The sequence below is a fragment of the Myodes glareolus genome, chromosome 19 (genome assembly GCF_982192425.1).
Source record: "Myodes glareolus chromosome 19, mMyoGla1.1, whole genome shotgun sequence".
Classification (NCBI taxonomy): Eukaryota; Metazoa; Chordata; class Mammalia; order Rodentia; family Cricetidae; genus Myodes; species Myodes glareolus.
The window spans coordinates 40,249,450-40,277,407 of NC_142044.1; the positions used below are offsets into that span (position 1 = coordinate 40,249,450).

General features: G+C 39.7%; 1 protein-coding gene across 6 annotated transcripts in view; it reads right to left on the reverse strand.

Annotated features, from left to right (window-relative positions):
* The window catches only part of Tnrc6b (trinucleotide repeat containing adaptor 6B), a 242,124-nt gene that overhangs the window by 194,158 nt on the left and 20,008 nt on the right, over positions 1 to 27,958 (reverse strand). For 5 of the 6 annotated variants that reach the window (XM_048454733.3, XM_048454729.3, XM_087898946.1 and 2 more), the window contains exon 2: positions 918 to 992. The gene's annotated coding sequence lies outside the window, so the exon portion shown is untranslated. Of the gene's footprint in view, positions 1 to 917; positions 993 to 13,484; positions 13,545 to 27,958 lie in introns of those variants that run through there. The other variant, XM_087898943.1, reaches the window with a different exon arrangement.

Here is a 27,958-nt window from a genome sequence, read left to right on the forward strand (position 1 = left end):
TCAATCTGAATGCCAGTGCATTTTATGAGTGTATATGTGTATGGTATTAGGGACCAACTTGGGCATCAAGCATTGAAGGCAAGCACTCTACAACTGAGCTACGTCCCAGTCTCAGTACTAGTGTATTTTAAAAGAAATAGCTAAAACAAGAATGCAAAAAAATGTTATTATGAACATATTTGCGTTTCTAAAAGGATGTAGAAAATTCGGGGTTGCAGAGATGGCTCGGTATTAAAAGAGGACATAGGTTTGGTTCCCAGAACCCATCTAGCAGCTAATAGCCATCTTTAACTCCAGTTCCAGAGGATTAGACAGCCTCCACCGGCACTACATACATCAGCACAACAGACACATATGCAGGTGAAACACCCATATACAAGAAATAAAAATGAATTGTCAGGCATGGTAGCAAATGTCTTTAATATGAGCACTTAGGAGGCAGAGCTAGACAAGTACTTGTGAGTTCGAGGCCAGCCTAGTTTACATAGTGAGTTCCAGGACACCCAGATTTATGTAGAGAGACTCTTGTCTCAAAAAACAAAACAAAAACACAACACAATTAAGTCTATTTTTAAAAGAAATGCTGAATTATAAAATTTATTTTTTAATCCCCCCCCACCCAATCTGTAAGAGTGTTTGCCTACATGTTCATATCTATACCACATATGTCTCTGGTGCCAGAGGGGATGAGAAGAGGGCATCAGGTCCCCTGCAACTTGAGTTACAGACAGTTATGAGTCAGACTGTGGGTGCAAGAAACTGAAGCCAGGTCCTCTCGAAGAGCAGCCAGGGCTCTTAAACACTGAAGCATCTCTCCAGCCCTTAAATAAATCTTCTTTTAAAAAAAGAATTCAAGAAAGAAGTCTTCCCATATACTTTAAAAAAAAATGAAATGAATTACTAAAGATAAAACTTACCTTTGACAGTGTTCTGGGGCAACACAAGCCCGAGACGATCAGTCTAGGTTACATTCAGTGCAAAGAGCCAAAACCCTGAAAAGAAAAAACTGGAAATGAACCATACAGACAACGTAAGCTGCCTAGAGTAGTAGCAGAGTAGGCAATTTCCTATGAATCCACTCTTCCGTTTACAGTTTGTGGGCAGTGGCCTAACTCTGCAAACGTCTTCCTCAAGGCTTCTTTCAAAGTTAAGTAAAAAAAAAAAAAAAAAAAAAAAAAAAAAAAAGTAAACTGTAAACTGTACATGTAACACAAAATGCTGAACACTCATTCAATAAAGGGCAAATTGTGATTAGAAACGCAAAGGCTGGGGAGAATCTCCCTGGTGCAGCACTTGCCTAAGGTGTGAGGTTCTGGTGCCATCCTATCAACGCATGAAACAGAACAGTTTCTGAAATGGCAACAAAATCTGTGTTCACTCTTTACTATTTTCTTTTTAAACAGACTAAGTTTTTGATTATGTGTTTACATGAATGAGAAAAAGCATGTTTACATGAATGAAAAAAGTGCTCATGTGGAGGTAAGAGGATAATTTTCAGAGTTAGTTCTCTCCTTCTATCTTGATGTAGGTTCCAATTAAACTCAGCTTGTTAGGTGAGCACCTTTATGTGCTGAGCATCTCTTTTTTGGTTTGTTTGTTTACTGATAGCATTTCCCCATATGAACCACAATAATGACCATCATGGCATAATAACCTGAGGGTTCAATAGTAGCATGCATACCTTGGCAGTAACCAATAGCCTGTTAATTTTAAGGCATGGCCAACAAAAGGAAAAGTCATACCTGGTACTGAAAACGAAGCCAACTACCTGGAGTTACTAAAGTCATGGATCTTGGAGAACCTACAACTGCCATTTTACTAAACAAGCATAAACCCTCCTACATTCTAAATATTTATCCTATACCCACAAGTAAATATACTTCTCACTCCTCATCAAAGAAACTTTTCTTTGCAACTGATGGAAACCATTATAAAAAAAACACAACTAATCAAAATGTAGAGAACAAGACAAGTGATGCCCATTCCCAACTGATACAGTTACAACACAATTCTTGTACCTAAGGCTCAGGTCTCATTTCAGAAGAGGGGTTGGAAAGATTGTAAGAACCAGAAGAACAGGAAATTTGCTTTGAGAGTGCTTCTTCTAGAAATGTCAGAGAGGCTACACCCCTTAAGTCTCATCAACATGAATGCCTAAAGATCTGCACCATGATGGCACCAATGGTCACACTAACAGGGAGTGGGGAAAGCTTTGGGAGTCTCAACTCTAGACAAAGAGTTATGGGCAACTGGGGAATGCTGAGCGTAGGAGAAATGATCTTCCCCTAGGAAGAGCTCCATATAATACCAAGTGACCACCCTGAGATCATATACATATACAGATAGCATTATATGTACTAAGCAGATTGTATTTATGTATTTAAGAACACATACATACACACATGCAGTAATAATTAAAGATACAGAAGTCATAAATTTGAGAGCAGGGGGCATGCACAGATTGAGGGGGAAAAAGAGAAGGTGGGAAATAATGGAACTGTGTTATAATTTCAAAGAATAAAAAATGATTTTAAAAAGACAGTGCTTCCCTATACAGCCCTGGCTGGCCAAGAATTCACAATCCTGTTTCAGTCTGTCTAATGCTAAGATTACAGGCATACCACAATGCACAAATCATTACTATTTCCTATTTTATTTGTCCTATCTCCCTCAAAAATTGTCCTTTCAATGTCTTCATCTGAATGTCTCATAATCACCAGACTCAACTGGACGCAAACTCTACCTTCACCCTGTCTAGACTATTCCTCTCCTTCTTCACTGTCTTTACCAAGACCCAGATGAGAACCTACATTCATTTCAAGTAATCTCACCCTTCCCAAGGCCTTCATACAAGTCCATCAATAAGTTCTGCTTTCAATTTTGCACTTCAGATCCACCCACAATTCTTCATTTTCACTGTCATTACCTCTTCTCAAAGACTCTGTTCCACTCTTGCTCCTCCCCAATACACTGCCAAATAATGGTTGGCATGGTCTCTTCAGTTTAGTTCATTACTAGGAGCTAGTAAATGCAGTGGTGACTATTTCATGATGACAAGTCTTTCTCCTACTCAGAATGCAACTATTGTGTGTGTGGAGAAGGGCAAAACAAGGGCTAATCCAGGCTATCAGAAAACTGTCTTCACCTGGAAGTTGTCCACTTTGTTTCACAACCAACCATATGCTCTGTCTATGAGAAGACAGCCATTCCCCATGGTTATACACTATAAGGGGTCGCTTTAGGACCCCAGTATATCACAGTGGTTGAAGTAGTACTTTACCGAATGACCGTATCTAACGTCACCTCTTTTTACTGTACTTAACAACTGTTTGAATCAATGCACCAATAAATTATTACTCTCACACTTCTGTTATACACACTGTTGTTACAACAATCTCAAAAGCAAATTTGACCTGTGTGTATGCTATGGCTTAAAATGAGTAAGTAAGTATCTATTACCTTTAGTGCAGATTTTTAAAAGAGAACTGGCTAGATCCATTTCTCCACTGTGCAATCCAATTTGCATCTGTCCACCACACACAAACTAATTGCTGCTGAAGCCTTTTGCTGATTCTCTTCCTCTCCTTTGCCACTGGTGTCCCCTCCAGAACTTTCCTAGATTTTCCTCTGAGATAGATATATTGTATTATACTGGTAATATACAGGAGTCTGCTTTCTTTTCCCAACATGAGCTCCCTGACAGCAAGGATTAAGTTTTATACATCTTTTAACTTGGTGAGCAGACATCCAACAAATGTGCTGAAGTGAACTCCAAGAATTTAATGTTGGCAGTTCCCCATCAAATGGCACTAAAGAAAGTTAAAGCAGATGGCTGCACCTCTCCAGACAGATTTGGTCTTCCTGGGAGACTCAGGGCTACATAGTTACATGTGACCCTTGCCACTTCAGAGAAGGGTCAGATTCTTAAGTTTGTTGTCACCCTTTAATTCTCAAAAGAACAACACTGTCTCATTTTAACTCTCTATTCTGATTTAAGTTTCACCCAGACTGACTCATTACTTCTCTCTAGATCAGTCCAAACTCTACACCAGTGTCACAGTGTTATCTCTCAACAGACAACTTTAGGTGGAGATGGTAACCAACAAGGTCCTTTGCCTGTTTTGCTGTCATCTTGGATACTTGCTGACACTTGGTGAGGACAAAAAAGACACTGTGTGTGACAGAGAACAGACGAGCAAGGGAAACAGGTAATTTTCCAGGTACATTCTTTTTCTTATAAGGGATAGGGCATCTTTGCACTCCTAGGCTCAAGTGACTGTGCCACCTCGGCCTCCCAAATAGCTGAGATTACCTGTACGTTCTGCCATGCCTAGAGTGCAGGTATTCTCCAACTGGGTTTCTTAAAAAAGCTTCTTTACTTGATCAAAATCAAGCATATGTAATGATTCTAAAACCAACAGTGTAATTTACCTACAGCAGTATTTCCCTTCTCGGAGATGAATACCAGGAAGATTCCTTCAAATGACTTATTTTAAAATGTTCAGAAGTAATCTAATTCTACCACCTGGTCACACACTGTCATGGTGGCAAGTTACCAACCACTGCAGTTTCCTCTCTCTTAAGGAGCAACTAGAGTAATCTTGGGACCTATAATGACAATCTGTAAACCTCAGACTAATCCATTTTCAGGTCTTATTAAACTGAAATAGACTATAGTCAAGTATTTAACTAAACTTGCACGATATAATTACAGCTAAGTGTTTCCTAGAGAATATGGCAAGGTGAAAGACATATATATTCAACAAATGACACTTTTCTACTACCACCACTAATATGACAGGGTTTTAATTTTCAAACTTACCTATTCAGTGTGATTCAATTTAATTTTCATTAAAAAAATTCAAGCAGCATAGAAAAAGTCCTTCATCACTCCAGTACAGCCTCTCTCCTCACCACCCTTCTTAGTTCTCACTGCTGTCACCAGCATATTTATCTAGTAATCTGGAAATGCAACCTGCTAAGGAATATACTATACTCCAGCACTGTCAAAACAGAGCAATAAAAGCACCCAAACAAAAATGCCAAAACAACAAAACACTACACATTTTTGTTACTATATATTAGTTTATTTTCTGAGACAGGGTCTCACATAGCCCAGGCTGGCCCCACCTCCCTCTATCGGGGAAAATGACTTGAATTTCTGATCCTTCTGGTTCTACCTCCAAGGTGCTAGGGATTGAACCCAAGACTTCATTTTGTTTTCAGAAGCAGGGTTTCTCTGTGTAACCCTGACTGTACTGGAACTTGCTCTGTAGACCAGGCTGGCCTCAAACTCCATCCACATGCCTCTGCCTCCCAAGTACTGGAATAAAGGTATGTACCACCACCACCTGGCTGAATCCAGGACTTTGTATGTACTAGGCAAGCATTTTACTGAGTGAGCGATATCTGAAACGCCTTATTTTTGCGGGTTGCTTTTGTTTGTTTGGTTTTTGTAGGGATAGGGGTATGAAAGACAGAGAGTCTTCCTATGTAGCTCAGACTAACCTCAAATATCCCTGCTTCATCCTCCCAATTACCAGGATTACGGGCCTGTGAAACAAAACACTTTAATTGAGACATAGATGAACAATGAAAACCCTGACTGCCTACATTGACAGCAACTGGCTATCAAGCTGTCCAGGGGGCCGGTCTGTGGCTTCGTAGGCCTTTAATCCCAGCACTCAGGAGACAAAAGTTGATCTAGTGCAGGTCTTACAGAGGCAGCCAGAGTCGCTATGATTTATGAGTGCAGTGGTATTGTAATGTCCACAAGGCATCATTTTGCACCAGTCTCTTAAAAATTTATCAACTCGCCTGATGGTGGTGGTGCACACCTTTAATCCCAACACTTGGAGGCAGAGGCAGATGGATCTCTTTGAGTTCAAGGCCAGCCTAGTATAAAGAGAGAGTTCCAGGAAACCTAGAGATACACAGAGAAAGCCTGTATTGAAAAACAAAAACAAACGCACAAAAAAAGATGTCCAGAGGTGGTATCTAAGGTGAAGCTGTACATAAGGGAAGTACAGAACACTAGCAAGGAGGATGGAAAGCTCTTTTCAGGCCAATTTGTGAGACCATACCTAGTCAAGGTAGAAAAAAGGTTACCTGCTAACTTAAATTCAACAAATAATAACAGAAGCCAAGGAACACAGGTGCAAGCAGGCAGAATGTTCAGCTACCCAGACACAGGGTTTACTTTACCCCAAGATTTGGAAATGCCACCTTCACAGCTTCAATTTAGGTCAAAATTTCAGAAATGTTCAGGTCTGTTCATTCCCAAACACATATCTGGTGTAGAATATTAGTTGAAGATGTGTTACGTTTATGTTGTGGAATATTTATTTAATGATGCACAGATGTGTTGCATTCTTTTATGTTGCATTTGTTTAACTCTGTGAAGCTGTGTTACTGTGCCTGCCTGACATACCTGATTGAGCTAATAAAGAGATAAACAGCCAATAGCAAGGCAGGAGAGGGATAGGCAGGGGCTGCCAGGCAGAAAGAATAAATAGAAAGAGAGAAAGAGAAGAGGGAGGAGTGAGAAAAGAAGAAGAATAAGAAGGAAATAAAAGATATACAGAAATAGAGAAAAGTAAAAGCCCAGAGGCAAAAGGTAGACAGGATAATTTAAGAAAAGCTGGCTAGAAATAAGCCAAGATAAGGCCAGACATTCATAAGTAAGAATAAGACTCCATGTATTTATTTGGGAGCTCAGAGGCAGCCCCCATAAGACTAAAGACAAAGGAATAAAAACAAGCCGGGCAGTAGTAGCACACGCCTTTACTCCCAGCACTCGGGAGGCAGAGGCAGGTGGATCTCTGTGAGTTTGAGACCAGCCTTGATCTACAGAGCAAGTTCCAGAATTGGCTCCAAAGCTGCAGAGAAACCCTGTCTCAAAAAAAAAAAGAAAGAAAAAACAAAACAAAACAAAACAAACAAAACAAAAAAACAAAAAAGGGGGGAAGTAAAAACAAATAAAACAAAACAAAAAAACCTTATACATATTCCTTTAATCCTAAATTCTGTGCCTGTGTCCCTCTTTCTCTGCTATTTATATTTGCTGAAAAATGTTTATCTTTTAATTATAGTCTCATATAATCTAGGCTGGCCTTGAACTCGTGATCCTCCTGCCTCAACTTCCTGATGCACCACTAAATCCACCTCTGAAAAACCAGCTCCTGTTTGTAGTTCCAATGTCCTTATGTCTTTTCACAGATAAAACCAACTCTGTGCTGACCTTTCTTACCAACCTCTAGAACTAGATAGGTCACTACCTACTGCCAATAGACTTCTCTATCTCCTATGCCACAGATCCCTCAAACTCAATACAACTACAACTCAGACAGCCTGTCCCCAACATGTCTTCTCCCTTCTGCCTCATCCCATTTGAAATGCTGTCATCCCACTCAGATAAGAACCCTGGCAACATTATCAGCTCCTTCCTAGCACCAAATTCTAATTCTAATCTCTAACATTCCAGTGTGCTTTTTCTTACCTGTGTCTATTTCATGGACTTTATCTATCTGGTTTTACTAGCTTTATTCCTTTTTAAAAATTAGTTTTCTTATCCTCAATACCCACCTACATCCAATATTAGATGACATTTAGAAAGTACAAAATCTTGACTAAGAAAATATAATTTCTCAATACCAAACAGCCCTGAAAAAAATGTAATTTCTACTCCATGTTACACCAGGTCCAGTACTTGCTCACCTCTCTAGCCTCATCTTACAAAGCTACATTGTATTCTGTTTCTCTAGAGCACCAGTGGTTTCATGTGCCTTTGTACAAGGTATTTCCTCTTACAAGCACCCAGAGGCCAAACTTCTCAACTTACAGACAGATTCAAGCTTAGGCAAGCTTTGACACAATCTCATCTCATAAGTAATCTGGATGTGCCCTTCCTCTAATATAACTGTTCAGGCAATACTCCCTAAGCTTGCTTATATATGGACTACAAGGTTATAAGCTTTCTGAAAGTATGGTCTGTGTGGTGGTTTGAATAAGAATGGCCCATGGTTCATATATTTGAATGCTTAGTCATTAGGGAGTGGCACTATTTGAGAAGGATCAGGAAATGTGACTTTGCTGGAGTAGGTGTGGCCTTGTAGGTGAAACACTGGGGATGACCTTTGTAGTTTTAAAGGCCCAAGCCACAGTGTAGCTCTTTCCTGCTGCCTGCAGCTCTAAGTAAAACTCTCAGCTACTTCTCCCGCACTATATCTGCATATGTACATACCATCATGCTCCCTGCCCATGATGATAATGAAGTAAACCTCTGAAACTGTAAACAATTCCTTTATAATATGTAAATATATGTAACTCTGATTGGTTTAATAAAGAAGCTGACTGGTCAATAGTTGGACAGAATAAGGTTATAGGGGGAGACTCAAACAGAAAATGCTGGTAAGAAGGGTGAAGTTAGGAATCACAAACAGGCACAGAGAGAAGCCAGATGGGCAAGCTATACTGAGGAAAGGTACCAAGCCACATGGCAAAGTACAGATCAAAAATATAGGTTAATTTAAAATATAAGAGTTAGCTATTAACAAGTCTGATTTATTGACCATTCATTTATAATTTATATTAAGCCTAAATAGTTATTTGGGAAGTTGCTGCTGAGACACAGAAAAATTCTGCCTACAAAAGATGCCTAATGTGTAGGCCACAATTTCCATGTGTAACCTGACAAGTCTTGAGGGAAGATTCTAAAAACACATAAAGCCAAACACAACTTTCTAGTCTTGTGCCTCTGATGCCAGCTGCAGTATAAAGATGCTGGCATCTGCCTGTGGGCTTGAGCTGCCAGTGTGAGCCATGCCAACAGACCAAGAGTTAAGTTGTATTGTGGGTTCCTGCAGGAAGAACCAGCTGCCATGTACTATCTTAAACTTCACTGGTGGCAGTTAACATAGCTGTTTAAAATTTGTCTCATGCGATCAAAAAACAATATAGATGCTGTGTAAAAACAGATCTAGACCTCCCCCACCCCCCTGCCAAAAAGCCTCTGAATGGATTACGGTGTGTTTAAAGATAAAAAATAGACAGTCAGTCTGGATACTGTATGTTATTGTGCTGACCTTGAAGTTTTTTGACTGCTAAGAAAGAAGAGATAGCTGCTAAGAGACACTGGATTATAAAAGCTTTTGGATTAAATCAACCTATATATTAGATAAATGTCTTGACTTCAAAATGGAAGTCAAAAGATGTGTTACTTTGGGGAAGAATTTATGCTCTTATTTCCACAGGAAATAAAAGGCTATGGATTTAAGGATGATGATGTTTGAACGAGGAAGACCCTCTAAGAACTCTGGCTACAAACAATAAACCTAGAAGAACTACAAGACTCATTATATATATTTTATCTGCTCAAACATAAAACAAAAAAATCATATTTGGATGACTTGAGTACAATGGACAGTCTGTACTGTCCATGGACATGTTAGGTATGTTTTCAGGGACATGAAAAGATATATTTAGATAGGTAGATAGTCTTCAAACACTTGAAAGCCTACAGAATATGACATTTAATATGTTTAATAACCTAAGGCTTTTCATGACAGTATGACACGTATGTTCCTGGCAGCACCAATCTACTTCAGAGACTATGACAGGACTCTATATGGAGTTTGTTTTCTTTATGGAAAAAAAACTGTCCTTGTCTCAATTGCTGACAGCATACTGTCCAAACTGGACCAGGGTACCATAAAAAGGTGACTGCAAATTTTTTCCAAGACAAGATAGGACAGTTTATCAAAATCCCGTTTCTCAGAAATGTCTGTCAGAAATACTAGGCCTGCCTATAGGCCAAAGTTAGATGCCTCACTTTTAAAGAAGAACCTGTAGTGACTATTCAGGCAACCAAATGTCCCTGTCATTAGTTAACATTTTACCCTTCTGGGGTCTTTGATGGAAGTGAAAACTAGATGGTCATAATTAAAGTTTTCCTTAGTTATGATAAAAAGTAAATTAGATATAAAACTTTAGAGTCACAAAGATAAATAATAGAGTATTTTCTCTTAATTTGCCAAATTTACTATATACAAGTGGACTGGATATTGTTAACTGTAATTCTTAATAACCGTTCTGTTGTATAAATTTTACTATATTTTTAATTAAACAAAAAGGGAGAAATGTCCAATATTCCTTTATACTGGTGAGTATATTTCACTATGACTGGTTTATTAAGAAGCTGACTGGTTAATAGCTGGACAGGATAAGGTTACGGGGAGAGCCAAACAGAAAATGCTGGGAAGAAGAAGGGAGGAGTCAGGAGTCACAAGCAGATGCAGAGAAAAGCAAGATATGCATGATGTAATGAGGAAAGGTACCAAGCTATCTGACAAAGTGTAGATAAAAAATATGTGTTAATTTAAAATGTAAGAGTTTGATATTAACAAGTGCTGTATGATAATGCTCTTGTACCCTGTAAAGATCTGTCACGTGTACTAGTTTAATAAAATGTTGATTGGCCACTAGCCAGGCCGGAAGTATAGGCAGGGAGATCAGACTAGGAGAATTCTGGGAAGAGGAAAAGCTCAGTCTGCAGTCATTACCCAGATGAGAGTAAGCAAGATGAGAATGCCTTGAGTGAGTAAGGTCCAATCCACATGGCTAAACATAGATAATAATCATGGGTTAATTTAAGTCATAAGAGCTAGTTAATAATAAGCATGAGCTAATAGCCAAACTGTTTATAATTAATATAAGCCTCTGTGTGTTTTATTGGGACTGAACCACTGAGGAACCAGGCCAGACAGAAAACTTCTGTCTACAAAAAAGCCTGAGCTAATGGCTGAGCATTTATAATTTATATTAAGTCTCTAAATGGATATTTGGGAAGTATCTGCCAAGACACAGGAAAATTCTACCTATACCCCAATTAAATGCTTTGTTTTATATGATTTGCTCTGGTCATGGTATCTCTTCACAGAAATAGAATGCTAAGACAGTCTGCATCAAAGGGGTCACTTAGCACTTCATCAGCATCATTAAATACCATGCCAGCCCAAGTGACATTCTCAATGAACCCTTTTGTGGGTTAAGCACACATTTTTAGGAAAAAATAAAGTCAGCTCAATACAATATTATGAACTTACTCATATAAGGATTCTACTCGCTCATTTCAGCAGGGAAGCATGCTATTCCTCCATGGTACTTGCAGCAGTAGAAACCTTGGGACCGGTTTGGTAAAAATCTAGAACTTACTATGTAGATCAAACTGTCCTAGACTCATAGAGATCCAAATGCTTCTGCCTCCCACACCTGCCTAAAAATATTTTGACTTTCAAGTGTTACATTTACTCTTTTGTCTGGGAAATCAGGGACGGCTAACTGGTATAGAAGGGCAGTCTAAACAAGGAATGATGAGAAAAATAAGTATCCCACCTTGGGCTACTAAGCCAGTTTGTTCAATTGTTAGATCCTCCAGCCTGCCTCCAGGACAAGTGGTCAATTCTTTAACAAAAAGGCTTCAGAAAATAAGGCTGTCTTCTGAACACCTAAATACAAGTCACTGTAAGTCTCTTTGAAGTAGGGGCAGCATGGGTGGGGGATATAAGTACTGCACATAAGGAAGAGTAGTAATTCAGCTTTTCAGAGTATTTGTGAAGTACAGCACACTGTGCTCATCAAGCTTCTGAGAAGCCAGGTTTCACTGTAACTGTTGGTCACATAAGAATGTTTTATTTATCTGTCATGCCTGTTTTGGGGAAATGTATGAGTGTGTGTGAGAGTCTGCGTGTGCACGTGCACGCACGCGCATGTAAGTTAGAAGACAACCTTAGGTATCATCTTCAGGACCACAGTCTACTTTTTTTGAGACAGGGGACTTCACTTAATCTGGAGCTCATCAATTAGCCTAGACTAGCTGGACAGTGAGCCTCAGAGATTGTCTGTCCTCTACTTCCTAATGCTAGAATTACAAGCACACAGTACCCTACCCAGCCTTAGGTTCCAGGGATTGAACTCAGGTCTTCTTGCAAAGACTTTACTGACTGAGTCAATCCCCTAACCCTGACATTTTTTATGTTTTGTTTTGTTTAGAGGAAGAGTTTCATTATATACCCTAACCTCTTACCTCACACTGTGTAGCCCAGGCTGACCTAGAACCTGCAATTCTCTTGCCTTAGTTTCCCAAGCGCTGATTACAGGTGTCTACATCCATATCTGGCTCAGTAGAATGTTTTTGTAACCAATTTATAATGAATATAATTCATTTAAAATGAATTAAGAAAAGTCTTTACTCTCCTTTCACATGGCACATTAATTCTGTTTACTTGAGTACTTTGAGACAAGGTTTGCTATGTGAACCAGGATGACCTTCAAGGTTACAGTATTCTCTTACCATTGCTTTCCAACGCTGAGATTATGACATGACCCATTATACCAGGCCCCCTCTTTTTTGGTGCAATGTATCAGACCTAGGGCTTTGTTCATGATAGGTAAATACTCTACCAACTGGGACACATCCTAATCCGTTTGTTTTTTTGAGAGTCACACAGTCCAGGCTAGCCTCTAACTCATGGTGATCCTCCTGCCTCCGCCTTCAGAGTACTTGGATTGAAGGTTTATTCCAACAAGTCCAACTGTTGCCAAGTTTCTAAATGTACACTGCTTTTCAGATAAACCAGTGAGCTGGACATTGATATTGATAACAATGATGCAAATAACTGTGAACAACTGTTATACTACACTGGGCAGAGTATACCCTGGAAGTCTTAAAGAACTCTTACCTAATATAAAGCCTGTCACTTACATCATATATAAAGAAAACTAAGAACTAAGCTGTATGACACAGAAGTTTACAGAATGTACAGAAAGTGGAGGTGTGTCTTAGCTAGGATTTCTATTGCTGTAAAGAGACACCATGACTACAGCAATTCTTTTAAGGAAAACAATTAATTGGGGCTGACTTACAGTTTCAGAGATTTACCCTATTATCATCATGGAGGGTAGCATGGTGGCATGTAGGCAGACATGGTGCTGGAGAAAGAACTGAGAGTTTTACATTTTGATCCACAGGCAGCAGAAGAAGGCTAGGCGCCACACTGGGTGTAGTTTAAGCGGATGAGACCTCAAGGCCCACCTCTATAGTGACACACTTCCTCCAACAAGGCCACACCTACTCCCAGAAGGCCACACCTCCTAAGAGTGCCACTCCCTATTGAGTGCCAAGCATTCAAACACTTGAGTCTATGGAGGTCATACCTATTCAAACTACCACAATGAGAAATCTATGCCTCCTTCAGGAAGATGAACTGTGATTCCATCTTAAGTTGATAGAATTTAAAGCAATGGTCATCAAACCTATTCATCTGAGGATCTCATTTCATCAAAAAAAAAAAAATCACAGAGGACTCCAAAGAATGGTTTTGTGTTACTACAATATATCACTCTAAACAGCTAAAAGTATGAAACATTTACATATTTGTTAGTTTATTAAAAGTTACCAACTACAAAGCCAAGTGTGCAGTCCACACCTTTGATTCCAGCACTCAGGCAACAGAAGCAGACAAATCTCTGTGAATTCCAGGTCAGTCTGGTATATATAGTGAGTTCTTGTCCAGCCAGGGCTACATTTTGAGATTCCTGCCTCAAAAAAAAAAGAAAGAAAGAAAAGAAAAAAGCTACCAACAGTAAGTCATAACGTTTTCAAAATTCAAATTATCATATTTCAAAGGATTAATAATATGAGGAAGAGTCAGTGTCTTACATTTTGGCAAGGTTCTTTAAAGACTGGCTTAAGAGATGACAGTTGAAAACTAATGTGTACTTTTACTCTTAGTCTTGGGTGGTAGCGAATGTCCTGGATCCCCTGGAAAATTCTACAGTGTTCCCAGGAAAGAATGACTTAAAAAGCACATTACAGCCCAGTAGAAAATAAATTAGTTGAGTCCTAGAGACCCCTTGAAAGACTCTGATGTTAAATATGCTGACTAGTTATATGTGAACTTGATATAAGCCTGAGTCATTTGGGAAGAGGGAATGTCAAATGAGAAAATGTACTTACTAAATAAAATAAGCCCAAGGGCAAGCCATTGGTCTCTTTACTTAGTGATTGATATGGGAGAGCCCAGTCTATTGTAGGATGTGCCAACCCTGGTCATGTGGTGTATAAGAAAGAAGGCTACAAACACCATGAGGAGCAGGCCAGTGACAGTACTCCTCCATGGCCTCTGCTTCAGTCCCTGCTTTGGGGTCGTCACTCCCTTCGATGGTGGACTATAAACTGTAAGATGAGATAAAATCTTTCTTCTCAAGGTTGCTTTTGGTCACGATATTTACCACAGTAACAGGAACCCTAACTGAGACAGTGAGCAAGGGGATATCCCTGGACCACACTTTGAAAATCATGTAAAAGGTAATGAGTATCGTCTAAGCAGCTGTGCAAGAAGGAAGTGTGTGGCCATGGTACAGCCTAACATCTAAGGGCAGCTCAAGATCAACAAAGCTAACTCTGTTCCTGGTAAATCTTATAGTCCAAGAACACCAAGGCAAAGCAGGGTCACACTGACAGCACCATGGGCCAGCAAGAAAAGTCTCTAGCATGGCAGCCTCTCTGCCTTCACTGCCTTGAGTAACATCCCCTGAAGGCCATGTCAAGTTTTCCTCTCTAGAGTCTCTCAATTCTGTTGCTCGGAGCTGCAAATGGCTTACCAGCAAACTGCCTTGCCACAGCTTCCTGCAGTTGTTTACTAACTGCACAATCCTCTCCCTGCTGCAGCCTCACAGTCTTCAGACATCTCTTGATCTGACTGCCTTCAAAAGCAAATTTAACATCAGTCACGTAGCCAGCTTTTCCTTTGCCAAAAGATCATGTGAGTTACTATTCTGTCCTTGTGCATCGTGAATGCTGTAAAAAAAAAAAAAAAAAAAAAAAAAGCCAAACCAAAACAAAACCAAAAAACAGTTCCTGGAGCATCGTATGTCACTGATCTAGCTGCCATCAACTGAAAACATTTTCTTCATATTTTGCAGTACAAACTAAAATCCTTTTGGATGTGGTTTGCATACAGTCCATCTTTGGGGAAAATAAAGGTTTAAATTCCAGACAAACAGAGAAATGGGGGTGACCACTGTGCCACTGTGGATACCATAAAGGTTAAACTGCTGTACTAGCAAAAGTTCATGTTTGAAGGTATGTATTTAAATTGATTAGAGTTCTGAAATTATTCTACCATAAAAACAGTCCTGCTCAGTTAATGTAGCAAGTTCTCTGCTAAGAGAATTTTAAGCCCAGGAAAAATTCTGAAGAAACAGAAGCCTCTTTTGGGCTCATAAATGAAAGAGTAATATACAAAAATAGAAACTGGCATCAATCTATAAAATAGTTTTTCGGGCCTTTAAAATTGTTTTAGTAAACACATTCAGTGAGGCTCCGTAACAAGGCAGAGCAGAATTTTTGTTTTGTTTTGCTTTGCTGTTGCTGTTTTCTGTATATGCTTCAGAGTGAGCCCAGTGTCTTGCACAGAACAGATCACTTTTAAGTCAAAATGAAACTAAAACTTCAAAAGATATTTCTGATACTGAGAATGTAAACTAGATGATACAGACCAACTGCCCTGCTAAGGACAGCCAGAAAATATAGATAAAACATTTTTTTTAAAAAGCCCTGAAATAAGAGAAGCACTAATAAATCAGTCCAGAATTACCAACTACAAATAGCCAATTCCAGGAGCTGGAGATGGCTCAGTCATTAAGAGAGTATGTCACTCTTGCATAGAACCTGAGTTAGATTCCCAGCACCCACATCAGGCAGCTCACAGCAGTCTGATTTCCAGCCCTAGGGGATCCAATACTCTCTTTTAGACGCAACGGGCATCTGCACTCACAGCACATACTCACACACACACACACACACACACACACACACACACACGTAATTTAAAAGTAGTAATAAAAAGATTTTTTAAAAACCAATACTAGATAAGTTACATACTCAAATATAAAATATAAATAATTTTTTCAGAAGATATTATGGAAAAATGCTTTTTAAATTTAGAGACAAGAAAGAAACATTCAAAACAAAATAAAAGCTACTGGTTGAGTATTAAAAACAGATATGGCCTGGAAATACAGATCAGTTAATATAGATCAGTTGTACTGGGGTGTAGCTTACCTAGCATTCATGAAGCTCTGGGCTACATTCTTAGCATCAAAGGAAAATTAAAAAAGGCAAAATACAATAAAGCTTATTATTATCTTTGTATTAAATTGATGTTTTTTTTCCCCTTTGACACTCTCAGCTGTGACTATCCCAAATATTCCCAATAGCAGAACAGTAAAAACACCATGGACTGTTCACCCCACGAACAACCACACAGTTTAAACATAAATCTTGAAAGCACAATGGTTAGATAAAAGGAATTCAGCATATGGTTCCATGCATTCAAATCAGAAGTGTTTGTTTAGAGGTACATAGGTGATGAAAGTAGAAAGGAAAATAAAACAGGAGAAAATAGTTAACCTGCAGGGAGGAGCCCAGACACTGTGATTGACAAAGGTTACAAAGGAGCTGCTGGGTTACCACAACGTCAAAACAGTGATTATCTTAAAATAATTCACTAAATTTTACATTTGCATTTTACACACTTTGGGTGGAGGGTGCCTCCTGCATGTCATGAAAGCCCTCTACCACTGAGTCATACCCCATATCCTTTTGCAATTTCTGATTGTGTGATATACTTTACAATTTAAAAAAAAAGATAAAAATCAAAACAAAACTTCTTGAAGTCTGAGGCAGTCGGATGACAAGTTTAAGGACTGCCTGGACAATATGGTGAGACTCTGCCTCAAAACAGAAATGAATAAACAAATGAAGGGTAAGTGGGATGTGTGGTAAAACTCTACAATTAAATCACAGAACCCAAATTCTCCACCAGCTGGCTGAGCTCGTCCTTCAGGTGCCCAGACTGTCTCCACTCACCTTTTTCACAACTAGTCTGCCACACTCACTCCCACCCATGTGCTTCTTCACTTTCGGTCATGTAGGCCTAGCAATTATGCTCTGGTCCGTGTCTTTCCTATGAAAAATCTTTCCAGGAGAGACTGAATCAGACTGCCTGTCCAAATTCCAGATCTGCCATTTTACTAGTTGTGTGACTATGGTAAGGGGCATGGTGGTGAACACCTTTAGTCCAAACACTCAGAAGGCAGAAGATCTCTGAGTTCAAGGCTACCTTGGTCTATTGATCAAGTCCCAGAACTACACAAAGAAACACTGAGGTCAAGTATTCCCCGTCTCAAATAGTAGTGGTGAAGGTTAAATAGGTAAATATAAGTAAAGTTCTGGAACTGTACCTGGGTCAGAGGAAGCACTTGGGTATTGTGGAACCCTATCGCCAAGTATAACAGTCACCGCCGTCTTAATCAGAGCAGCTGTGATCACCTCAGCGGCCAGTTCCTGTGCCCTGATCCACCCCAGCTGCACCTGGTCTTGGGAGGTGCTAGAGTACAGTGGGCTGAAGGTTAACTGAGGAAAGGCTCCATCTATGCAATTGTGGGGAAGTTGCCATCTTTGGTAGGGTGAGACATTTTGGTGATAGAGCTATTCTGGAGAGCCATTCATTCTCTCATAAGCAAACCCAATAAACTAGCTTGTTCACTAAGCTAGACTTCGGTAGACTCCTTATTTTACTTTTGTTTTTTGAGATAGGGTCTCACTATGTGGCTCACAACTCTCTATAACTCCAGTTTCAGAGATTCTGACACGCCCTTCTGGCCTCCAGGGCACTGCATGAACAAAGTGCACAGACATATATACAGGCAAATACCCATAATACATAAAATAATAAATAAAATCTCAAAAAAATTTTAAGAAGAAAATAAATCTAAAATTTCTGTCTGGTATGGTCTACAATAAGACACAATTTTTAGTTAAAAATGTCTTACCATAAAACTTTCTAATTTTTACTTTTAAACATTTCTCATTTGGCTAATTAGTGATTTATATAATGTTAAGCAAATCCTTATAAATACATTAAAGTTCAAGCAATATTATTCATGACAGTCTAGGAATGTAGTCAGTTTAAACGTCCATCAGCTGGTGAAAGGACAAACCCTGTTCTTACTGACACAAACTCTCACATACTTTTGAGGCTAAACCTCAAAAATATGCTGAGTAAAAGAAGGCTTGAAATATTACATATTATACAATTCCATTTATGTGACTATAAAATCAGAACATGAACTAGAAGTTTCTTGGAGCAGGGAGTGGGAACTAAGACAGACAATGATGGGACAAAAGAAATCAATTTTGGGCAGACAGAAATATTCTAAAGTTGAGCTGTGATGATTACATCTGTGCAGATTTACTAAAAATCAAGGTGGGGTTTTGTTTATTTGTTTTCTTTTGTTTATGATAGAGTTTTGCTATGTAGTTATGGCTGGCTTGGTACTATGTAACCAAGACTACCCTGAACTTATATGGCAGTCTGTCTCCGCCTCCCTCATGCTAGGATTATAGGTTTGTACCATGATACTCAGCTCTTAAAAAAAATTTTTTTAGTGTATAGCTCAATAAAAACAATTTAAATATCTACTAATTAAAAAACAAAGTTTTGGGGGGTGGGGTGTTCAAGTGTGAGGGAGTCCATGTGTGCCATTCCTCGGGAGTTCCCACTTTGTATCTTTGGAAACACAGTTTCCTTATTAGGAGGTGGGGCTAGCAGGCCTGAGAGCCCCTCAGAGCAATCTGAGCCTTCCTGGCCCTGGGATTACAGATGGATGAAGAATACCTGGCTATTTTACACGAGTCTGAGCATGGTACTCACTCAGTTCCTGGTGTTTTACTGGGACAGCTTTATAAACCATGCTTTCCAAACTGTTCATAATTTTACACCTAAATGGGTGAATTTTACAGTATGTAAATTACATCTCAATGAAGTAGCTTTTAGAAGCTCCAAATAGTTGATATTCTTTCAAAACCTCCCTTAAGTCTGATATCCTCATAATCTCACCAACACATAAGGATAAAGTACAAGTACTCAGCTTTTAAAGTAAGTTAAAATGGCATGTATTAAATACCTTAACAACCCCCAGCTGAAGCTGAAGCTGTACCTCAGTGGTGAATCATATGCCCTGAGGGTTCAAGCCTCAGCACCAAAAAACAGAAAGTGAAAATAAATATAAGCCCTCAGACTTCCTCCTAGCAATTAACAACAAAGTTGATAAACAGGCTTTCATTGTCCTTCATTTCATCCTCTTGTAAAGACACACACTCTATCTTCATCTTTATAAAGAAATGCAAGAGTGGAAAAAGTTTTTAAAGGTATGATTTCAAATATATGTCACACAATGCCCTCTTCTCTTGGGTTTTTCCCAAACAGAAAGCAGGAAAAAAAAAAGTTAAGATTCCTGGTTGTCCTTTGCACAGGTTCTGGGTTCTATTCCCAGCTCCCAGGGATCTGATGCCTTCTGACCTCTGTGGACACCATGCATACAAATGGTATACAGACACGCACACATGCAAGCAAAATACTCATATATATAAAATAAATAAAGATTTTAATTTAAAAAGGATAAATAAACTGGGCAGTGGTGGCGCACGCCTTTAATCCCAGCACTCAGGAGGCAGAGGCAGGTGTATCTCTGTGAGTTCGAGGCCAGCCTGGTCAACAAGAGCTAGTTCCAGGACAGGCTTCAAAGCTACAGAGAAACCCTGTCTCAAAAAACCAAAATAAATAAATAAATAAAAATAAAGTGTAATCTCACTTCTTTCATGTTCAGAAAACACCTGGCCTGTGTCCTGCCTTTGGACTGCTTATTTACTGTTGTGCTGTCAAAAGCCCACTAGTAATCATTCTCTGTCTGTCTGTCTCTGTCTCTGTGTCTCTTGTCTGAGAAGATGCAAGAAGAGAGGGCATGGATCTCCTAGAGCTGGAGTTAGTTGAGCCACCTAACATGGATGCTTGGAACTGAACTTGGATCCTTTGCAAGAGCAGTAAGTGCTCTTTAACTGCTGAGCCATCTCTCCAGCACTGACATGAGTTTTTCTGTTTGTTTTGTTTGACAGGTATCTTTAGAAATGGGTTAGAGCTGAGGTGATACAGTGGAAGGAATTCTCAGCAGACCCCCAAATTTTCTCATCTTGGTATATGTCTTCTACTGCTTTCCCAGAGCACAATTATGATAACATCTACTAAAACTACACATTTATTCTCACGGCTGAAGATAGTTCAGTGGTTAAGAACACCAGTTGGTCTTCCAGAGAGCCTGGGTTCAATTCCCAGAACCTACATGCTGACTCAGAACTGTCTGTAACTCCAGTTTCATGGTATCTGATGCCATCTTCTGGCCTCCTCAGGCACCAGGCATGCACATGGTACCCGTGGTACATGGAGACAAAACGCTCGTGCACATAAAATAACAAATGAAAAAAATTTTAAAGTAGTCTGGTCATTTTATATATTTTTCTAAGACAAGTCATCAAAGTATAAATACTTAGTTTAACATGAGAGGGGTACAAGGGGGCTGTTATGTACAGAAGGCCTTGGCTAGAATTACCTAGGGATGACAAGGATGAGCCCCTGAAATCATCAATGGCATCTGCTTGGAACATGAGGGTTAGAGGTTAGTTCTTGCAACCTTTGTTACTGTATTATGTAGTTTTGTTGTTTGTTTGTTTGTTTGTAACTCAGAAAATCACTGTATAGTCTAGGTGGGCCTTGAATCTGCTATGTAGTCCACCCAGTCTTAAATTTACAATCCTCCTGTCTCAGTCTCCCAAGCGCAGGGAGTATACGTATGTGTCACTAGATCCAGCTTGTAATCTTTGTTTTTAATTTTCATCTCCCCATCAAGTGGGATGTCTGGTACTCATAGAAGGCACTCTGTAAGTGTTTGTTTAAAAAAGGAAGTGTGTGTGTGCACATGATAAATGGGCACAAGGAAAACTGGTACTCACAGATACCTCCTACTGGGATCCAGACTTGGTTAGGGTAACTTTGTGTTCAGTCAGAACCTTTCACATTTCACGATCTTTCTTATGAATAGGGTTAACCACAAGACATAGCTTTGGCCAGTGAGAGATGCACATTTAACAAGCCACATTGAGAAGGTGAGACAGATTGAGACTGAAGAAGAGAAACTGCCTTGCCACTATCAAGAGATGTAACCTAAGAATGAATTAAAGGAACACAGGCAGCAACAAACTGTGGAGTTTCTACATCTGCCTTTCCTTTACTACTTACTTCTCAGTTTTCTTATGTGCAAGAGAAAATAAATCTTAATTAGGCTAAAGCAAAGTTACATTTCCATTATAAATTGTCTTAATTTATTCCTCCTTGGTAAAAGCACATGCAAGTGGGAAAAAAGAGTTTGAGGCTGCTGTAATAAGCCAAAGAAGATTTCTTTTTCACTAACAACACAGTAGTCATCTGCCTTTGTGGTAGCGTAAGTGGGAAGGACTTCTGGAGTATATGATATCATTAACTGACAACACTCTAGCTAGCAGTTCAGCAATGATTTAAGATATTCTAACTAAATCAAAATGTTTGGAAAGAGTGTTTATGCTTATAAACACTCCAAAACGTATTTCAGTATCATCAGCAATAAGACCAACTAAAACAGATCAACATCTATGCTCACATAGTTAGCAAAAATTTCTTAACTACATGGAAGTGTTAATCAAAACTGAGTGAGAAGGAAAATGTGAAACATTTCAGAAGGCACCTGCAGAAAGCAGCTATTCAAACTGCATATTAAACTTCTGTCTTGTCAACTGGGTTCCACGTTTACAATCTGGCTTTGCACGAGCTGCTTTCTAATGTGATATTTTGGATTTTTGTTTTTCATTTTCTTAATGTTGTATGTATGGATGAAAGTGGGTGGAAGATGGAGGTCCACTGGGTGTTTTCTCTCTATCATTCTCTACCGTATTTTTGAGACAATATCTGTCACCGAGCCAGGAGCTCACGGACTTAGCCAGACTGATGGGACAGCGAGCCTCTCCAGAACCCACCTGTCTCTCCCATGCACCCAAACACTGAAATTACAGATGCACGTGGCCACACCTGGTTTTTATATGGGTACTAGGGACCTGAACGTGGGTCCTTTAGCTTGTACAACAAGCACTTTACTCCAAGCCCCTACAAATGTGATACTATAAAGATGCTTTAAGTAACAGTGGCTGGGAAATTTTAACTCAATAAAAGGAAGTTTAGTTGTAGCTTAGATTCACTACAAAAAATGAAAGCGAAGCAGCTGTTTAATCCCCTTTTCTACCTCCATAGTCTGCTGTTTGACTTTCTAGCTGACTTACTCAAATGTCCCTTGTAATTGCCATGACACTAGCTATTCCTTGGCCCCATTTTCTCTTCCTTCACTTAATAGTTTTCTTAAACTTGTATTTCAGTTAATCAAATAACCATTCCCATAAAGAAACTCCCAACTCTCTTCCAGGGTTCCTCCTCTCAAATATCACAATTCTGGACTCAGCAAAGTAGGGTTACTTTTTCTTTTCTGTCCCAATGCTGAGATCAAACATGCTGGCAAGCACTCTGCTTTGCTACACCCCCAGTTCTATAACCCCAGGCTTAGGAAACTGCTTTTTCTATGCCAAGGGCAGCGATAAGCACTCAGTTCAGTTTACTATATACTTTACTGTATAATTCAGTGTTTACTATATACTCAAGGTTCCTAAAAGGATACTCAATCTTAATCTGTAGTCTTATCAGATTTCTCTAGCAAGGTGGCTTTTCAGTTCCTTTATTCCCTATCCTTTCCCCTGTACCACACCACCCTCCTTGGCCTTTCAGCTGATATTGATCCTTCACTGTGAACTAAAAAGCTGTAACACAACTAGTGTGGTCTGTCTTCTACTCCTGACCAGTTCTGTGACCTCACCAAACAGGTATCCTTTCTTCCCTTTTTATCTTCCTCCTTCTGAAGACCATGGATACTCCTGGCCCTCTCTCATGAACTCCAATGTTGTAATCAACGAAACACTCTCCTCTGCAACTCTGAAGCTGAAGAATGTCTCCTCTATACAGACATGGTACACATCCCTGTAATCCAAGCAGTCAGGAGGCAGAAGCAGGATTGAGAATTTGAGGTCAGACTGGGCTACAAAGTTAGATCCTGTTAAGAAAAAGAAGCAGGAAGTATAAAAGGAAAAAGAAAGGAAGAGTGGTACCTATAAGAGAGAGGGTGAATATGAATTAATGAGAATACCTACTTGGGGAAAATTCTTTAGCCCTGTGTCACCCTATATCACCTTCAGCTAAAACTCTTTCTCTGTTCCCTTCACAGCCAAACTGTCACGTCAGAAGTCTACTGCTACCTGCACTTTCTCACCTCCCATGCATACTCTGTTCAATGCATTCTACAGCAAGAATTCTGCCTCTATCTCTAGCAACATTTAATCCAATAACTAGCTCATGACCTCATCTAGAAGCATTGTTCCCTCTTCTTTAAATGATCATTCTTTAATTCACTCAACCAAAAAAAGTACAAACAACAGTCCTGACCAGGCATCGACTGAGAATGCAGTGGCCTCTATGATCCTTCATTCTCTTGATTTTTTTTGTCGTTTTTTTTCTCTTTTCTTTTTCACTCTCCTCTGACTTTATCCCTAAACTTTAACAATAATTCAGAACTCAGTTCCAAGCCCCTTTTTACTTACTTCCTCATTAAAATGGCACCATCCACTCCTGTGTTTTAACTGTGACTTTTCCATAGTGAAAACTTTCACATTTGTACCTGTAGCTAGAAACTTTTTAGCTCCAGTTCTCCTATGCTCAATTAGTTATCTGACATCTTCACCAGGTGCCTCAGAGCATCTCGGACTTAACATGATCAAATTTTAACTCTGATTTTCCCCACAGTTAATCTCAGTAAACAATACAATGTGTAGCTTTTCAAGTCAGAAATCTTGATTATTTGTTTCTGGGTTTGAAGCAGGGTCTTCTTTAGCATAGACTGGCCTTGAATCCACTATGTAATCAATGATGACCTTGAAATTCTGATATTTACCTGTGATTATGGGCATACACCACCACACAAGACTTTCAGGCAAGATAATTTATTCCTATCCCCTCTTATCTTATTTACAATCTATCAGTAAGTTTCACTGAGTCTATTCTCAAAATATGTTTATCTCTCTCGATATTATCATTTCTTCCCCAAACTACTCTAAGTTTCTCACTGGCCACTCAATTTCCACCTTTGTATCCCTCGAGTCTTTTTGATACATACTTTACAAAATATAAACTGGTTTATTCTCTATTTAAAGTTCTTCAACAGAACTGGGGTATAGTTCTATGGTACACTGAGCTCTTAACATGCTCAAGGTCCTGGGTCCATTCCCAAGACCAAAAGAAAGAAGAAATCTTGCAGCATCCCGAAACTGAATCACCCTGTCAGCCCCTCCTTTTTGTCTCCCAGGTCCTGGTTGGCACAGATGCCGCTTACCTGTTCTTCAGAACCAGTTCTCCACCCTTTTTCACTTCCTAGACTAGCAGCACTGGAGTTTCTTGACTCAGCCAAGGCTCTCTCCCATGGCATAGTACTTGCTACTACCTCTGCTGAAAACATCCTCTCCTATGGTTGCTGCTTCTCAATTTCCAGTCTCAGCTTAAAGGTAAACTCCCAGGGTTTCCCTGACCACTCTCTGATGTGGCTCCCTGATAGTACCAAACACAGACTTTATTTACTTTCTTCACAATATACAATATTTTCTAGGAACTTACTTAAAACTTATTTTGAGATCTTACAAATATGCACAGAAGTAGAACCATGAGTGTTCCTACTTTCTTTTAAATGACTTTCCCCTTTCTACTGTAAGGTCCAGTGGGTAAAGATTACATGTTTCTCTTTACAGAGCAAGGGCCTGACGCAGTGCCTAGTTCATGATAAACTCAATTTTTGTTTTGACGGAGAAGAAAAGTCAAGGACGGCACTGAAAAGGATGGTACCACCAAGAAAGTGAAACAGGATGGGGGGAGTTTTGAGGACAACTGGTAATTTATTCATCAGTCTATTCCCTGCCAGACTCTGGGTGAAGGATTAAGTTTCAGAGATAAATAAAAGCAAGTCTTATACAAAGTTTGGTGGCAGCAGATATAATATGCAGTGCTTACTAAGGGCCCTTGGTGTGTTGAAAGAGGGCTAAGCATTTCAGAGATTCTGTCTTATTCTCACAACAACCTTATAAAGAGGGAATCACAATTATTATCCCCATTTTGTACCTATAGAAACTGAGGCTTAGAAATATTAAATAATGGTTGCAGGCCACAAAGTGTGATGAAATAAAGCCAGGTTGTACACTTAGGTAATATAATTTGAATGCCAAGGCTTAAGATATCTGTACCTCCAGATGTTCGCTGTACACTATACTGCAGACCACTATGAAAACAACGCACTAACATGAGCACACACACAAGGGGAAGAAACAGGGAAGTCTAAAGAGGAGACAAGGAAGGAAGGCTCCTCCACAGGACACCCTGGAGCTGAGCCTCAGAAGTCAATTCAGGGACACAGGATGAGCAAAACAACATGCAGGCCCTGAAGGAGGATCAAGAAACCAGGCACTTGGAACTATTCCAGACTAATTTATTTTAGTTTATTATTTTATGTATATGGGTGCTTTGCCTGCATGTACATCTGTGCACCACTTGCATGCCTGACACTTGTGAAGGCCAGAAGAAGGCATCAGATACCCTGAAACTAGAGTTACAGACAGCTGTGAGCTACTATATGGGTGTTGGGAATGAAACCTGGGTTGTCTGGAAGAGAAGAACTGCTGAGCCATCTCTCCTGTCCTTCAGCCTAAGTTCTGAAAGGTGAGCATGGCTGTATACTCCTGTAGTCCCAGCACTGGAAAGCCTGAGGCAGTATTGATGTGGGTTCCAGGCAAACCTGGGCTACATCATGGGACCCTGCCTCAACCCTCAAGTCCCCCAAACTGAGTGATAAATAACACTGTGTCAAGTGCTAAACATGCCATGTGGTGGTGGCATGCACCTTTAATACCAGCATTCAGGAGGCAGAGGCAGGTGTGAGTTCAAGGCCAGTCTAGTCTATGGAGTGAGTTCCAGGACAGCCAAGGCTACAATGAGAAATCCTGTCTCACCTTCCCCCCCCCCCCCAATATTTTTAAGGGAAGCCTCGTGTAGTTCAGACTAGCCTGGAACTCTGTTACACAGTAGCTCTACCCAAGTGTGCAGAGACTGCACTACACTTGCCCTCTTCTGTAAGGTATGTTATAGACCAGCAGAAAGGAGACAAATCCACTGTGTCTGTGTCAGTCTTACTTCACGGTTTTATTTCTCCTAAATTAATTTTAGCTGAGGGTGTAGCTCAGTGGTAGAACATATGTTTAGCATGTAATAAAGTCCTGGGTCTACAGCACCAAAAATAAAAACTAGCTGGGTGCTGGTGGTGCACACCCTTAATCCCAGCACTTGGGAGGCAGAGGCAGGCAGATCTCTGTGAGTTTGAGGCCAGCCTGCTCTACAGAATGAGTTCAGGACAGGCACACAGAGTTCAGAGGTACACAGAGAAACCCTGTCTTGACAAAAAAAATGAATAAATAAAGAAATTAATTAAATGAAAGGATTATGGTAAAGTTTTACATCATCAATGAAGAAGAGGTTTTTTGTTCTGTTTTTTTTCTGGTAATGTTAAAGGTTATCTCCATAGTTTAATCTACAGAATGAACACAAAGCCAATCAAGAGGATTACAATCCCCAATCAGACTACTTGGGGCTGAGAAGATGGCTCAGCGGGTAAAAACACTTGCTACTAAGCCTGAGGACCCGAGTTCCACTTACAAGATTCACATAGTACAAAGAGAGAACTGACACCCTTTCTCCAACTGTACACTGTGGCACATGTGTACCCATTCTTTCTTCCTTTCACTCTCTCCCTCTCTGCCTGTCTCTCTCTCTGTATCACACACACACATAAAATGAATGAATGAAATGAAATGAAATGAAAAAATATTGTGGCCAGCACAGGGCAGGAAACCCTGACTGCCCTTAGGGACGAAGAGGGAGGAGGAGAGGGAGTGGGGGGAGTGGGAGGGTGTTGGGAAGAGGGGTGTAAATGGAAACTTTTATAATTTAATAAAATTACTTTCAAAAAAAATATTGTGGCCAGGAGGTGGTGGCACGCCTTTAATCCCAGTACTTGGGAGACAGAGACAATCTGATCTCTGAGTTCAAGACCAGCCTGGTCTACAAAGTGAGTTCCAGGATAGCTAGGGCTGTTACATAGAGAAACCGCCATTTTGAAAAGGTAAAAAAAAAAAAAAATTCTTCGGGGCTGGAGAACTGGCCCACCAGTTAAGATATTTGGTGCTCATGCAGTAGACCCAGGTTTGATGGAAGATTTTACATACTCTTCTGACCTCCGAAGGCCCTAGGCACACACAAAGTACACACACATATATACATATGCAGGCAAAACAGTTAAACACATAAGATAAATAAATCTTAAAATTGTTTTTTCCCTCAAACTGTCCCCTACAAAGTCTGAACAAAAGAAGAAAGAATTGGTTAAAAAAAATCCTACCTGGTGCAAAAATAAATGGTCCAAAATGAATGGGGTAAAGCCAAGCATGGTGATACATGATTTACTCTCAGCACTTAGGAGGCAGAAGCACACAGCACTGAGTTCTGGGACAGCCAGGACTACATAGAGAAACTCTGTCTTGAAAAACAACAAAAAGATGTGGGATTTTTATTATATTTCTATACTACTTAGAATTTTACCCCAGCATGAATTTCTTTTACAAACATTTATTTGCAGTGCTATACCCAGAGCCCACAAATATTTATTTTTAAGCTACTACATGGACTGACAATAGGAAAGGTAAGTCCAGAGAAAGTCGGCCACTCCTGCATGAGAAAGAAAAGCTATTAGGTGATGCATGGGTGCTGAAAATCTTATTTTCTACTATTTATTATTTCAAAGCACCTCTAAAAGAAGTATGCAGGAGAGTGAACCAGGAGTT